This window comes from Myodes glareolus, chromosome 5 (genome assembly GCF_982192425.1).
Source record: "Myodes glareolus chromosome 5, mMyoGla1.1, whole genome shotgun sequence".
NCBI lineage: Eukaryota > Metazoa > Chordata > Mammalia > Rodentia > Cricetidae > Myodes > Myodes glareolus.
Window position 1 is genome coordinate 40835959 of NC_142030.1, and position 17223 is coordinate 40853181.

Consider the following 17223-nt stretch of genomic DNA (forward strand, 5'->3'; position numbering starts at 1 on the left):
CTGAACCATAAATGAACTCATAATTACATGTTACATTTTCAATATCATATGAAAATAATGTGTGATTAATTATTAAGATATGACATTATCTTTCTGTACACAATATTGCTTTGAGAGCCAGAGAATCTGTAGTTGCTTCTTCAAATTTTAGTTAAATATTTACTACAGTTTTGTTTTCATTCACACTTTTATATATAATTGATAAATACAAGATTGTATCTGCAAAACTGTGATTATATTTGAAGAGTGAAGATTTTGATATTCTTTAATGTGTTTGGTTGGAAAAGCTTGCCCCTACATGATTCTGAAAGCCCCATTCCTCACCAAACCCCACCCACTCAGTCTCTGAACACAGGAAAGGTGCCAAAAAGGCTAGTTCCACATACTGCAGTTTCCTCCCCTGAAGTTGCCAGATGCCCAAGTCTCTGCCAAAAGTGCTCAACTTTTGACCATACTTAGAAATAATCCCAGCTTGTGGTGGACACAGTAATCCCCCTTTGCCTGCGACCTATAAAGTCTCCCTACTTTCCTTTGTGGGCATGGCTTTTCTGATCTTCATTTCTGCAACTAGAGAACCTGCCTGGAAGTTACTTTTCCCAAATAAACCTGTTATTAAACTTTTTCAACTCAACTTGATCTGATTTACTGCATAGGCATAGTAAACTATTATGGCGGGAGGGGGGAGGACAGAAAACCTATTATAATGCTGTTGATTTGAAAACAAGACTCATGAAATGAACTTGAACAATTTCTTTTAATAAGTTTTTTCCAATAGTTTGTCCCTTTTGCAGTTTACTTTTGTTTCATAAAAATGTATATAGCAATTTCAGTGTATGCCACTAATACTTATTATTTAATTTTTGTATGTTGTTTTAAAAGATTACCCTATGTTTGTTAAAACTGTATGTTTTTATTCCAAGGGATGAATATTTTTTCTATGGCTTTCTTTTTTTTTCTCCACATATTTTTTGTCTAATAGAGCCCAAATCTCTTTTAAATTTTTAAGTATATATTTTGTACATTATAAAGAGTACAATGTTAACATCTTATACAGAATCTTTGTGTGTGTGTGTGTGTGTGTGTGTGTGTGTGTGTGTGTGTGTGTGTCTGTGTCTGTAGGGGGATTTCTACAAACATCATTGTGAATATGGTATAGATCCAGGAGAGGCAAAAAGACATCCTGGTTTAACAAACAACTCAGTAGCAGGTGTTGGTCAAACTTTGTCTGACACAGGTAGTTTATTTTAAACATATTTAAGCACAGCACAACTTTGAAAACACTTTCCTAATGACAATTTGTTCAGTCCCATGTGCATGACAAAGCTTAAGACTTAATTACACTGAAATGCTTGTAAAGTACCAGGGGCACCTTCCATAAAGACAGTTTCTGCAGACAAACTGGGAAAGCTTATCTGGAGGAAACTCAAGATAAACCGTGCTCTTGATAAGAGTGTAGGGCAGGGAGATAGTGCTGCAGATTGACTGAGATAAATGAATTGAAGATAAGAATAGGGAGGTGGGGAGAATCTGGGTGTGGCCTGGTCATACAGATAGCACAGAGGTCACCAGCCTATTAACCACCTGCATTCCCAGACTTCTGGGCAGAAAACAGGTTAGACTTCCCTCTCTTTGAAGAGACAATCCTGTGTGGGTAACATTCCTGATTTCCCTAGTGCTTATCTGTGAGTACAAGGATCTACAGGTTTCCTATGTAGTTTTATTTATTTTCACCTTTAACATTTACTTGTTTAAACTAAAGAAAAAGATGCCATAGATAAGAACTACCCCCATCTTGAATACCATTGTATTTGACAATAGTTTATAAAATCTAAAGTGTTTGTCCTATATTGAATATTTTAAAATTTATTTTAAGCTTTTATTATAAAACAATGCAAATAAATAAAATCGCACAGCACATTTAACCAGGCTCAAAGACAATAACTCAGTAATCTTCTAGACAGTCAGAATAGCCAGTATATTTTCCTACAAATCTATTTACTGAGGCAATAAATAAAGATGTTCTTAAATTCTCTGGAATAAGGTTGACATTGGTTCTATTAAATTACTGTGACACTGCCATTATTTCTTAAACAGAATCTTTCAAAACACTTTAAGTTAATTTTCTGGTTGCAGTTTCACTGTCAATATATAATAGCAATACATATCAAAATATGATAGCAATTACATCTTTAATAGAAAGTTGTTGATGATGATGGGCTAATATTAACAACTAGGTTTATAAAAGCATTTATAATGTTAATGAAAACACTTTACATTAATAAAACAAAAGGGCATAGGCACATAGCTTGGTGCTATTACATTCAGTCTACCCTTCTAGCACTTTCTCCATTCCTGGTTTCAAATTGGGAGTTGTCATGATCTGTTCTGTCTCTTTAAGAGACAAGCCATGCCTACTCCCTCCCCTGTCTGCTGAAACAGGCTGATCTTCAGCTTCCAGCCTGAGTTCCTTCTCATTTCCATCTCCTCACAAAGTGGCAGCTTCTGCCTCTCCCCCTTCTTCCCCTTCCCTCTTCTCTCTCCCTCTTCCCCTCTCTCTGCTCTTCTCATTCGCCCCCTTCCCTTCCATAACCCACTTAATAAAATCCAGCCTCACTGTGCATGGCGTGCCCTTCCATGTCTCTGTCTCTTGCCCGCAGCCACGTGTCTCCCTGCCTAGGACTGGCAGCTCTCGAGACCCACTACCCACTGCCTGCTGCTACAAGGCCTGCTGCCTGCCGCTGCCAGGGATCTTCAGCATTTTTAATTTTTCCTTTACAGGAGTATTTGATCAGCTTGGATATAATTTTTGTGTAGGGTGATAGATGTGGGCAACAAAGGGAGTTAAGGAATGCGAAAATGGTGAATGTAATTTCATTTTTCTGCAGGTAAACATCCAGTTTTCCCATGACTATTTGCTTTGAAAATCTTTTCTCCAATGTATGCTTTTTGCCTCTTTGTGAAATATCAGATGACTGTGGTTACACATGCTCATGTTCGGACTTCTATTTTATTCCTTTGTTCTGCAAGTCTGTTGTTATGCCATATTGTGTGTATTACTGCAGTTCTATAGTATATTTTGAAGTCAGGAATTGCAAAACTTCCAGTATTGTGGCTGTTATTGTTTAGGGTTGCTTTGGCAACCTTCCTCTAGGTCCTACCATGCCTCCCTCAATCACGTGACTTGATCTGACATTGTAAATTGAAATAAACATTTTTTCTACCCAAGCATTTTTGGTAATGGTGTTTATCACAGCAAACGAAACCAAGACTAAGACACTGTGTCTCCCTTTTAGAAATGGCACTGTTTTCCTCCTGTGTTCTTCTGTCTAGTTTTGTAGCCTGAATCCACACTTAAGGGGTGCTCAGAAAGGCAGTGATGACGGAAGGAGGGCAACAGAACAAATGGGACATGAATAGGGATGGTACTAAGTGGGAAAAGAAAGGGGGAGGAAGGGGAAAAGAATCCATAAATCAGATATCATGATAAAATTCATTTTTGTACTAATAAAAATAATAAAAAGTAAAAAGCAATCATTTCCAGAATTTAGTATTAGTTGAAAATCAAGTAACTAAAGACATATTAATTTTAAGAAATTTATAAGCCATATTATTCAATAAAGAAATAACCACCATGAGGACTAAGAAGTTCATCATGAATGAAAATGAAATGCTTTAATTACTAGCAAGATATGCATTTGTGTACATGCATATAAATTATGCTAGTCAGTGTCTAAAAATAGGATTAAAACATTTCTCGTCCCTAAATGAATAGCATAAATACATAAATATATGTAAATTTCAAGGCACATATTTATATTAACTATGTTAAAACATTCATGTATCTCTGTGCATTTTACTATAACCTTATTTACTATGTATATAAACAAAAGTCATATATTATAAATAAATATATGACACTTTTATCCCCATTGTACTTAATCTAGCATATGAAAAATTATTTATAGGATAATGCTTAGTAATGTGTTTGCTCACAGTTTTTATTTATATTTTAGGTCACCAGATAATTTTAAATTTGTACTTAACACTCGATTACTTCATTATTAGATTAAAGAAACCCAAATATGCAAGCACAAGCTGATCAATTACAGTCAGTGCAATTCTGAAACATTAAAACAAATATTGAACCTCTGCTCTAGGAGTCTCATGCAAAACTAGATGTGCACTGAGCAAACTATCATCCTCTCGTAGCTAATTTGCCTCTATTTTTACACTTTGATAAGATTCCATTTAAATATTATAGCTTTCCTTTACAGAATAGAATTTTTTAATGAATTTATACATCTGGGAAAACCTTACCATTTTCTCACTCTACTACATTTTTATTATCCCAGAGAGATGCCTTATAAACCACTTTCAAGTCAGTTTCCACACACTCTGCTACTATCGCTGCTCAGCTGCAGTTTAGCATCAATTCTCTCTTTTCTATATATTTCCCAATTCTGCATATTTTTATTTAAAAATGTATATAATATGTTACCAACCATCTTTTTAAAAGATACTTAGTGTGGTGTACTGGCTAGTTTTATGTCAACTTGACACAAGATGATAGAGTCAGCGATCTTCAATTGAGAAAATGTCTCCATACGATCAGACTGTAGGCAAGAATGTAGAGCATTTTCTTAATTAATCATTGAATGGGAAGGCCCAGCCCATTTCTATGAGAAGGCAGGCTGAGCAATGCCTAGGGAGCATGTCAGTAAACAGCATTCTTCCAAGGTGCCTGCTCTCTTTGAGTTCCTGCCCCCACTCTCTTTGAAAAAATGAAACCCATTCACCCCAAGCTGCATCACAGTAGTAGTAACCCTAACTAAAACAAGTGGTATTAAGCAGTAGTGTGCATCAGAATCTTAGTTTTTAATATTGCCTAGGGAGATCTCATTCCTTAAGTATTTGCATGCCCACTAAATTAATAACATTCTTGTTTGTTTCAAGCTTTACGTTCTCAAGCTACTATGATTTGTGCATGCATTTTTTGTGTGAAAAAAATTTATTTCTCTGACATTGACTTTTATACAACATATACCAAACAGCTAGAGAGCCCTTGTGTTTTTTGTTTTGTTTCGTTGAGTTCATGCTGTGTATTTGTCTTGATAAGTTTAATCAAATATTATGTCGTAGCATGACTGGATGGATATTTAATAAATGGAACATTCTAGAGTGCATTATCTGACCCAAATGAAGTTAAATTAAACATATATTTTAATTTTTAATATTTATCTTGTTTAGTTATGTTTTTATAAATTATTTTCAAGTATATATTGTTTCTCTTCTTTTTGTTGTATACACTTAATATTCTTTTATTTCATAGTAGTGTATTCTCCTGAAATTGAAAGTTGCATTTCATTTCTATTTCTGTATTCATTATTCTGCTTTCCAAAAACGTTTGGATTCTGATAAGGAAGCTTCTTGCCTAAATGTTCAGAGTGCTCTCTCTATTTCTCTCTCTCTCTCTCTCTCTCTCTCTCTCTCTCTCTCTCTGTCTCTACAATTTTTAGTGTTTGAATGTATACACACTTGGATTTTCTTTCATAATTTGCTTATGTATTTGTTTCTAACCTCTTTTAGATAAATATTATGGTCTCCAAATAAATTCATTACATTAACCTTTAGTTAATCTGAAGACATAATTATTATATTGAAATTTCCTGTGTTTGAATGAACATACTTTTAAATTTTTGCTGGTGTAAACCTTTGTTAGATATCAAAAGATGTTTCATGAGCTTCCATTTGGTATATTTTTAATTACATATTTTATTATGTTTCATTGACATTCATGTACCATCACATTTATGAAGTGTGTCCACACACATACATGTTTTTACATTATAAGATACTGTCATCTTAACAAATCACCTAGAACCTCCAAGTTCATTGTAACTGATGCAGAACATATATCTTCATTTTCTTTCGCTTTGTTTTCTTCTTCCAAAGGTGAAGAAAATGGAGTTTTGCTACTGTCTGAAGTGAGGGTTTGAGTTCAAGCCAACCAACAAGATGTCATTGCCTCTGAAGGTATTTAAATAGAGAGTAGCGTGAATCGAGGAAATGATTTCAAACAGAGTCAATGGGACACTGTGGTAGAGATGCACACAACAACCAGAATGTGAAGGTAATTGGCAGCAAGTGCAATGATGTTTTATCACCTTCTTCTGAAAGCAGCATGTAAGTGGAAAGTCTGATCAGATGAGAAGAGTAGTAAGTGCTTTGTTTTGGAAAGCTTAATATACACGGTAGCAGTGAAGAGAAGATAAAGGATGAACAAGTTAGCTGTAGCAAAATTTGTTCTTAGTAAACAGCATGAATGAAATAAAAATACTTGCATCTTGCAGATTTTAATTCCATCACATTAAAAGTGAAAAACTCAATGGGAGAAGTGAATTCACAGTGAGACTTTCATAATCAGTTAAAATTCAAAAGTAGGAATATTGTTATGTTTGCATAATTTAAAAGTAAAAAAATAAACTTTTTTCCTGATTACATGAGCTGTGAAAATGTCAAAGTACAAGACATAATCCACAAACTATATTCATAAATTTTGTTTTCAACTTCAATTTTCTCACATATTTCTTAGTGTTATAGATAAGTCAGAACATATATTCTGATCTTAGGAATAATATATGAAAATATTCTGTATGGAAACAAACATGAATTGTGCTTCATGGCTTTTTAAATATTCCATTTCTTTCTTTTTATAATATTTTAGTGGTGTGTGTGTGTGTGTGTGTGTGTGTGTGTGTGTGTGTGTGTGTCTGCGTGTGTGTGTGTATGTGTGTGCCAGGTGTTTTCAGGCATGCCCAAAAATCAGAAGAGGGCTTCAGATGTCCCAGATCTGGAGGTACATTCAGTAGCGAGCCAACAGACATAGGGTCTTGGAACTGAACTAGGGTATTCTACAAAAAGGGGTGAATGTTCTTAACCACCCATCTAGCTTCAGGTTCCACTCTCATTTTCATCCTCCCCCTCTCTCTCCTCCCATCTATCTCTCCACTCTCTTCCCTCCTATACCTCCCCTCTTCTTTTTCATCCTCCAGTTACAGAACATTGTAGCTATCTTCTTAAACCTCATACAAGTCTCTCAGTTCAAGAGCTTATCTCCAGCTTTTGAAATACCTGAGTGATGATCACAGCGAACTCTGGAACCACATGTTCTTCATTATCAGTGTGTAAAGGGAATCTTAATCTCTCTGTGAATCAGTACATCTGTGTCTTTTCTGAAGACAGTGACAGATTTTGAATAAGTATGACAACCACTCACCCTCTGATTCTGGCACAATCTGGTCCTTGCCTACGCCCATGGCTTCTCTAGTTACAGCAACAGCAGTATTTTTTGGAAACCAGTTCACCTACAGACATTATTTTATGCTTTGTGCTAAGTTTATAAATGGACTCCCTAAGAATTTAAGCACAGTGAATAGCCATATTGTTCTACCTAGAAGTCTCAAATTAGAGAAATTCAATACTCCCCAAGATGAACTGGTTCACATATGTTACTGGTAGGCACAATTCCATTACCATGGGCATCACCCAACATTCTTTTATTTCATATGACTGACAGCAAGTGATAACTGCAGGTGGGCATCATGGACAGAATTCTATTCCACCATGAGCTTCTAAGGCTTCTGAAATTATTCCTATGATTGACATATGACACCAATGACTTTCAGTTGGCTCTTTCTATATTTTATCTGGTATCATAACCATTCTTAAAGGTCACTATGTTTACTTAAACATTCAAATATCTACAGAAAACAATTGATGACTTTAATATAAAGTAAATGATGGATCAAGAATTTGTGAATTTTCCCATTATTCCCATGGATAGGCTAAAAATAAAATGTCTTCTCTTTCTTTAAGTAACACAATAACTTTCTCAATTAGTTAGTAGAAAATAAATCAGATTTGTCTATAAATAAATCAAAAATTCTGGTTTCAAGATAAAATTTAAAATATATTGGAAACCTCTTCAATTTTTCTATCCCCCTTTTCAGAGGAGACCATTATTCCACTATAATGAAATTATCACATTTTATAAACTTACTGTAGACCCAAGTTTTTCTTATAAATGTTAATTTGAGGGTTCATGCACATATACTTCATAACACACACGAAAAAATTATCATATCACAAGACAAACTTTAAGAGAAAAATTAATTCCAGTTACTGAACTCATTAATTATGGTCACATTAACAGTCGTGGCAACAATATTTTTTAAGTATATAAAGACTTAAATGAAAACCACATGAAATTTTTTAATATTAGAATCTTTAAACCTAACTGTGATTTTTAAGACTGAAAGTCAAATTCAAGGCCTTGAACGTAATAAGCAGCAAACACTCTGCCACTGGGTTACATGTAAATGCAGTCCTGGGATTTTTGAGATGGCCCATCTCACTTTAAAGATTAGAATGGCCTGTCATCTGCTATGCAGCCCAGGCTGCATTTCAACTCATTATGCACCTGCCCTGGTCTCGTGAATGCTAGGATTTCAGATTTTTGCCATCATATTACACCTAACAACTTCATTATACACTTTTGTAGTCTTGAGGGACTAGATTCAGTGTGCCTAAGTTTGGCCATTTTAATATCATTACCCCACGTATTTATGACCCAAAAATAATTGGTTTAGCAATGTACCAAGAACAGCAGAGATACTCTTAACATTTATCTTGCCTCTCTGGTGTAACTTTTCTTTTATTCTTTCATATCCAATTTAAACATATCATAAGAGAAAGTATTTAGGGATCCTCTGAAGAATGTGACATGTGCAAGGGAGAACATCCATCAGAAACTCTCTAAATCTCTAAGAAGGTTCCAGACATGGAAGAGATACAATAGCACTTCCATCAAAAACCCACAGGAATATTGTGTGAAGCTAGTCACACAATCCAGTCACCACAAATCTTGCTTGGCTTAGGTTATTCAAGAGAAGAAAGACACTAAAGTGTCCCCATGGCTGATAAAGTTATTAAAGTTGAATTTGTGGAGAGCTTTGCTGCCTAATGAAAAACATCTGGCTATTTGGAAGTATGCAGATGCTCAAATAAATTTTTCATTGTTTATAAAAATATGCCTGCCACTGTGCTTGACTCTCTGTACATATTCCCAGAAAATAGAAAATGTTTTATTCATTCATGACTTTAAGTCACATGTGTAGCAGAGGATCAGCGGATGCGTAAGGTCATTCTGTTGTTATGGTTCATTGAAATTGCAATTAATAAGTCATGCATGTAAAGATTTTTGTTAGGGTACGTACTGCCTTTGCTTTCTATTAGATTTGATTGTCAGAGAAAACCCAAAGGACTCATTTAACTTCTCCAAAACAGAGTACTGAAAGAAGGCCCTTTAAAAAATGAGTATGAGTACAAGCCAGGAAACTAGAAAGTGACACTTTTTGAAAAGGGCACACAAAATGAAGTAAAATAGCAGATAATCAGTAAAAAGAAAATAGCGAGGAGAGAGCACCAAAAGTTGAAAGGGAGAGCTAACCAAACCGAAGTTATAAAAAACCCACATGGAAGCCTATGCTCTCATGAAGGACTTGGGGTGGGTAATGGGGCAGATAGTAAACTGAAAGTGGTCACTCACGCCTTTAATCTCAGCACTCCAGAGACAGAGGGATCACTGAGTGGAAAACCAATCTGGTCTACAGTGGAAGTTCCAGTTCAAACAGGGCTACCCAGAGAAGCATTGTCTTGAAACAAGATCAAGAAGCAGACAGATAATAGAAGACATGTGAAATGAAAGAAGAAGGGGAAATTCTGGGGCTAAAGGAAAAAGCTAGAGTAGGGTCAGAAGGTTAGGGGAGGTAAAGGGATTAACTATAACTAAGGGGTGCATCAAATGGAAACTTTCCAGTTAGCATCTAATTTCAAACCATAACTTAATGTTTTTGACAGGAATTATCCTGCACGGATAGACATTTTTCCTAGAATACATGTGTTGTTGAATAAAAACCCAATCACATGTCATGGAAAACCTTATAAGTTTTTGGTCAAGGAGTCCCCAAAGATTTCAAAAATAACACAGGTTGCTAGCTTTCTCTCAGTTCCACATCATAACTGCATGTTAAGACCTCATTGACTAAAACCACCTTTTGTTTGTAAGTCATAGAGAAATCCATCTCAAATTGACAAGGAAATATTCTCCCTGATTTCTAATGTTCCTAGAGCCAGAATGTGTTACAGGGACTACTTAGTAAGAAGAGACACCTTGGCCTTACCCAGTTCTGTGTCCTACATTTCCCAATACTACCCTGCCAGACAAGATCTGCCCACTGAAACAATAGGGACACACTGTTAGGAAGTTCTGCATCTTACCATTTGCTGATGCCCCTTTCAGAAAAAAATCTTCTGTGATCATGGTTGAAAATCATCCAGTTCTACAAGTACAAATATAAATATCTAGAAGGCAATTTGACAGCCTGACCATTGAACAAGATAACAATATCAGGTTATACCTTAGATTCATGACTTCTTCAGCCATTGGCTTTGACCAGGACTACAGTACCAGGCTTGAAATTACCTCTTATTGAAAGAATTACCACATAAAGCCTGAAAACACTTTTATAAAACAAGGATTCTAGACAGACTAGAACAGAGTCAAATATAGCTCCTTGGTAACCATATTTTTTCCAGTCGGCTCTGTTTACTGGCCGTGAGCAGAGGCACAGCTCCTTTAAAAGAGGCTTTCTGACTCAGCATTAGTGGCAAAAACCTTGCAGCTCTTTTAAGAAACTCTGCCACCAAACACTTAAATGGTGTTTTTGAGCAGCCAGAATCAGGCTTCTTGGTGGTGGCATGAACCTAGAAAGTCCACAGACTAGTGCCAATAAAATGGCTCCCACCAGTACCTCCACCATGAAGTTAGACTCTCAAAGAGCTAAGTAATTGAGTGGATTCAGCTGCCAAAGCCAAAGCTTTAGTCCTAGCCATGCCATTTAGCAGATTAAAGACTCGTGTGGTCAGAAAAAAAATAAAAATATATATTAAGACAGATTCAGAAAAAAACTCTAAATGATTTGCAGTTTGTTTAAAAATATACATTGGCTTGGGAAAGAAAATAAAAAGGATAGAGAAAGTCCTAAAGAAAGAAATAAAGTAGCTTGATATTGTGGGGGCACACATTTAATCTCAGCATTTAAGAGGCAGAGGCAGGTAGATCTCTGTGAGTTCAAGGCCATTCTGGTCTAAAGAGTGAGTTCCAGGACAATCAAAGATTTAAAAAAGAAAAAAAAAACCAGTCACATTGTAGAGGGAGGTTTCTGTCCTGCCTAGTCCGGCAGCCATTCAGTCCCAAAGAAACACACAGAGGCTTCTATCAATTATAAATTGTTTGATCCATTAGCTCAGGCCTATTATTAATGACCTCTTACAACTTAAATTAGCCTATAAATCTTATCTATGTTTAGTCACATGGCTAAACCTCACCCGGTTTAGCATTCACATCTTGATACTTCTGCATCTGGCTGGTGACTATATCTATACCTTTCCTCTTCCCAAAATTCTCTTAGTCTGGTTGTCCCACTTATACTTCCTGCTATGCTACTAGATAATCAGCGTTTTATTAAAACCAATATTAGTGACAAACCTTTATAGCATATAAGAGCATTTCCCACAGAACCATGTAAAGATGGAAAAGGCACAGATAATCTACATACTGTATGTTATTGTGTTGTCTTAGAATTGTTTGACTGCTGAGAAAGGAGCAACAGCTACTAAAAGACACTACATGCTGCTAGATTAATCCAACCTAGATATATATATATATATATATATATATATATATATATATATATTGAAAATATCTTGATTTGAAAATTTAACTCAAAAGATATGTTACTTTGGAGAAGTTTTGATTTTGTTTCCACAGGAATGAGAGGCTGTAGGTTCATTCTGGGTTAAGAAAAATAAAGTTTCATTAAGGAATACTCCCTGAAAAATCTCTATTAGGAACATATGGCCCAGATGATCCAACATTTTAGAGCACCTCTATTGTAGTTTCGTCTGAGTTCTACATCCAGAATGTCTTCAAGACTGTTGATTGAGATGATCCAGTCTCACGGAATACTTCATAATCCTAAATTTTCTTTATGTTCCCATAATATTATCAGTACCCCCAATCAACAGAAAACAGTCAAGAAAACTACACCCACATTCCCCCCAAAAGGGATTATGGATGTTTGATTTTGGTTACAAGTTCTTATAGATAATGGTGAGGAAAAAAAGCTAGACAAAGGAGAATAGATTTGGGGGTCTTTTCAAAAAAAGAAAAAATGGGGAACTCTTGTGAGATAATGCTTTTTGTATTAGTTTAATAAAATGCTGATTGTCCAGTGGGCAGACTGGGAGTATAGGCAGAGCAACCAGACTAAGAGAATTCTGGAAAGAGGAAAGGCAGAAGAGTCAGTCACCAGTCAGATGCAGAGAAGCAAGATGAGAATGCTGCACTGAGTAAAGGTACCAAGCTACGTGACTAAACATAGGCAGGAATTATGGGTTAATTTAAGCTGTAAGAGCTCATTAATAATAAGCGTGAACTAATAGGCCAAAGAGTTTACAATTAATATAAGTCTCAGTATGTATCTTTGGTGCTGAATTACTGCAGGACCAGGTAAGACAGAAACTTCCATCTACAAAGATGGATATGCATAATCATATTTCATTGTACACCAGAAGGAAATTCTCAAGAACAAAGAAAAATTAAAACATATTTTTCTATTTCTTTTCTCTTATTTTTAGCTTTTTTTATTACTTTATAAATAATAGCAATCAAAATTTCCACTTCTTTCTTCCCATTTTCCATCTGCTCCCCCAGACCTCCTTACTTCTCCCCCTTCAGTCCTGAAAGAGGGCAAGATACCCTGCCCTGTGGGAAGTCCAAGGCCCTCCCTGCTACATCCAGGCTTGGGAAGGTATGCATCCAAATAAAATAGGATCCCAAAAAGCCAGTACATGCAGTAGAGACAAATCCCAGTGACATTATCATTGGCTTCTCAGTCTGCCCCAATTGTCAGCCAGATTCAGAGGGTCCAGTTTGATCCCATGCTCATTCAGTCCCTGGATTTGGTGAGCTCCCATTACCTCAGGCAAACTGCCTCAGTGGGTGGACCAGAGAAAAGATATACAATATATAAAAGGTGGTACATGGAAATACCAACAGCTAGCATACAAAGGGATTCAAAGGTACACAGATGAAGAGCTAGACAATGAAATGAGCATGGTGATAAACAGAAATGATAGAGATGCTTCAGTCATGTGGTCCAGGATTCCATAGTGAAGATTTCTAGGCATTCACTGGTTCATTTGAAAAGCTTTTACTTTAAAAGGAATTAACTGAAACATCAGAACTCAGTATGTTACAAAATTAGGAAACATCAAGGAAATTATATATTTACACAGCCTTGAGCAATTTCTGAAAGTATTTTCTCTTTGTTAAATAACTTTTCGTTGAGCTGACTTCAAAATACTCAGAATTGAAGTGTCATATGAAGTAGTACATTTACTTAAATCCCTACATCTCCTAAACAGTTCATTGAACAGTGCATTTTTTTTTTACCGTCATTCAGAACTGAATGTCGTAGCTCATACTGCAATGCGTCTCATTGGGGACATGATTCACATGTCAGAAAGATCACCTTTTCCTCATTCATCCTGTCAAGGGTGAATGAGAGAATACACCCATCATCCCGTGAGACTGTGGAGCCATTGACAGCTATTCCTGATTTCCTCCCTCTTGCTGTCAACAGGCAGCCAGAAAACCAAGTCTAATTTGTATTGCCCACATACTCATTGGAACATGGTCAAACTCCCATTGGTCAGCTCCTTAATGAAAATGGAGTTCTTTCCTACCCCATTAGAAGTCATTAAATGTGAAGAGGTACACTTCAGGCTCACAATCACAATTTTAAAACATTCTCTTCAATGGCTTCTTGTCTAGGCTATTTCTTTTTGGGGTGGGATGGGGAGCAGAGGTTGTCAGAGAAGGCTTCTATGTCTCGCATTCTTAACTATTTGTCAAGGTGATCTTGAGGCTATGCAGGGCATCCAGGGTAGAATCCAGGCTACAACACACCTCCCATCCTTAGTAGCAGCTGCTCTGTGGGTCACTAAGGCAGGACAGCTGTGCTTACAAACTGTGGGCAGGTCTGTGGTCCATGCTCTGCTTTTCCCAGCAGGATGAGCAAGGGCAGTGACTTCATGCTGTGAGCTGCAGGAGGGGGACAGATAGAAGAAGCCCTTTTCAACAATGTCCTGTTCTTCCTCTGCTTTGTCAAATTCTCCCATAATGTTCCCATCTACTTTGCTGCCATGTCTCTAGTTTCGCCTTTCTCTGCTGTGCAATTGAATCTGCTCTGCCTTTTTTTAAAAAAATTATTTATTTTTATCTATCTATTTAAATTATTTTTGTTTTGTTTCTAGAGATGGTTTCTCTGTGTAGGCTTTGCTGTGTCTCATTCTATAGATCAAGCAGGCCTTGAACACACAGAGATCTGCCTGCCTTTGCCTCCCTCAGAGTTCTGGGGGTAATGTTGTGGGCCACCAAGTATCTTAGCACACAAGACCTGCCTTTTTTTAGTTGTTCTGGAGGTACTGCAGTCTCTGCAGGTTCCTTCTTGCATCTGGTTACAGCTCCAGCTTGGACTTCATGGCAGCAGCTCCTCCATGGTGGTTACAGGGCTAATGGCAAAGGCAGCAGTGTCTCTCATATGTCCACAGAGCCCCACATATCCACTGCAGGTTGTCAGCTGAAGCCTCCCAGTTCGTTTTTTAATTACTTTTGATTTAATCTTGTCTTTCAAATGGGATTGATAAATAATATATTCATGCTTTGAGAAATGATTATTTTATTAAGTGACTAGAGAAACCATGATAAAATCAGGTTTTATATTTTATATATGTACACACCCACATACACTCAAATATAAAACCAGTTTTATATTTGAGTGTGTGTGTATATATATATATATATGTTTCCTTTGAACTGTCAGTTATAGTTCATTGATCCTTATGACTTCATGTAAATTATGTTTACTAACAAAAGCATATTTTTCATATTTATTTTGATATTCAAAACAGCTATAGCTCTAAATCAACAAGATTGACATGAATATGAACTCACATAGACTGAGGCAGATTCACAGGACCTGCGCAGGTCTGCACCAGATAGGGTACTATAGCTAAAAGGAGACATGGACACATGTCCCCATCCTCAAACCTGAAGCAATCTCCAATTGATAACCTCTTGCAAATGGACATTTAGTTTCCTTTAAGGGAGTCTAACAGGTGAAACAAAATACTCTCAAGGAAAGACTGGATGCCTAACAGTAGATGCCCCCCCCAAAAAAACTTAAAGCCATCATTGTGATTTTTTGTGTATTAAAGTTGTATCAGAGCTTTTCCTTTTATTTCATTATATTATTTTAAATTTTGTTTTTATTCTATTTTATTTATATTTTTAATCTATCTTTACCCTACAAATATATATTATACTTACATATATACATATTCTGTATATATTAGAGCTTCCAGTTTAGTAATTTTGTGGGTTCCTTAGCATTTGAACTATTGGGACTCTGTTTCTTTTGCCTTTTCTTGGGTTCCATTTGTTTGCCTTGTCTTGTTACTATGTGTTTGTGTTTCTTTCATCTTGTTATATTATTATTATACTGTATTATATTATTATATTCTCATAATCCCTTAGAGGCCTGTTTGTTTCCTAAGACAAAAAGGGAGTAGATCTGCATGGGAGGGGAGGTGGGGAGGAGAAGGGAGAAAGAGAGGGAGGGAAAATCATAACCAAGGGACTTTATGTGAGAAAAAATCCATTTTAAATAAAAGAAAAATAAAATAAAGCATTGCATCACATTTTTCCTATTCCCTCATCACCCCATGTCTCTCCTATGTATTCCAAGCTCCCTTTCAAATTCAAGGCATATTTTCCATAATTATTATATATGTGAATGAATAGTGTAAATATAACCTGCTGATGCCAGTCAGTGTTGCTGGTTTGTCTATGTTTCTAGGGCTAAACACTTGATATTACATAATCAATTAGGGAGCTCCTCCCTGGAGATGTTAACTATTTATTATAGCTGCTCACTGCCATCTTCTACTATTTTCTAAGGAATTGTGAGAGACTGATGTGTCTTTAAAAGTTTGGTGAGGTTCCTTAGGAAGTTAGCTGTTCTTCCTGGGATTCTTTGTTTGTATTTCCATGTCTTTAGATTCTACCCATTTTTTGCTTGTTTCTTCTAGAACTATGTTCACTGTATGTGTCACTTTGAAAATTTCCATTTTATTGGGTGAGCTAATGTATATTGTCAGATAATTTTCTATTTATCTTTTGTAAATGTTTTTACTTTTATGAAGTAGCTTGTAATGTTTCTGTTCACTTATGATTTTAGTAGTTTATATTTACTTTCATTAGCAAGTTTAGCTAAAAGCTCTGCCAACTTTGATATTTTGTTTGTTTGTTTGTTTGTTTTTATTTTTCGAGACAGGGGTTTTCTGTAGCATGGGAGCCGGTCCTGGAACTAGCTCTTATAGCCCAGGCTGGCCTCGAACTCACAGAGATTTGCCTGCCTCTGCCTCCCGAGTGCTGAGATTAAAGGCATGCACCACCACCACCCAGCAATTTTGATCTTTTGAATGAGCATGGTTATCAAGGTTTTTTTCCTTTTATACTGTAATTACTGACATTGTATTTCTATTATTTGGATTATCTTTGTTAGTACTTCTTTTTCATACTTCCTTGTGATGTATAAGACTTTTTAAATTGATTTATTTTTATTTTATGTGCATTCGTGCTTTGCCATGTGATTCTGGTCCCGGGGAATTGGAGATTATAGACAGCTGTGAACTGACATGTGGGTGCTGGGAATTGAACCTGGATCTTCTGGAAAGGCAGTCAGTGCTCTTAACCACTCAGCTTTTTCTCCAGCCCTATACATACAATTTTTGAAGGACCCAGCTCATAATTATATCTATGTTCATGATACTGTGAATTGTCTCCCAGAGCATCTTGCTTGTATCTAACTGTAACTTACTACTTATACTGTATGCTGTGAATTCTATTGGTTAATGAATAAAGAATCTGCCTTGGCCTGTGATAGGGTAGAGTAGAGCTAGGTAGGGGTTGTGGGGGTAGGGGCTTAGAGAGGAATTAAACTGAATGCTGGGAGAAAGAAGGCAGAGTCAGAGAGA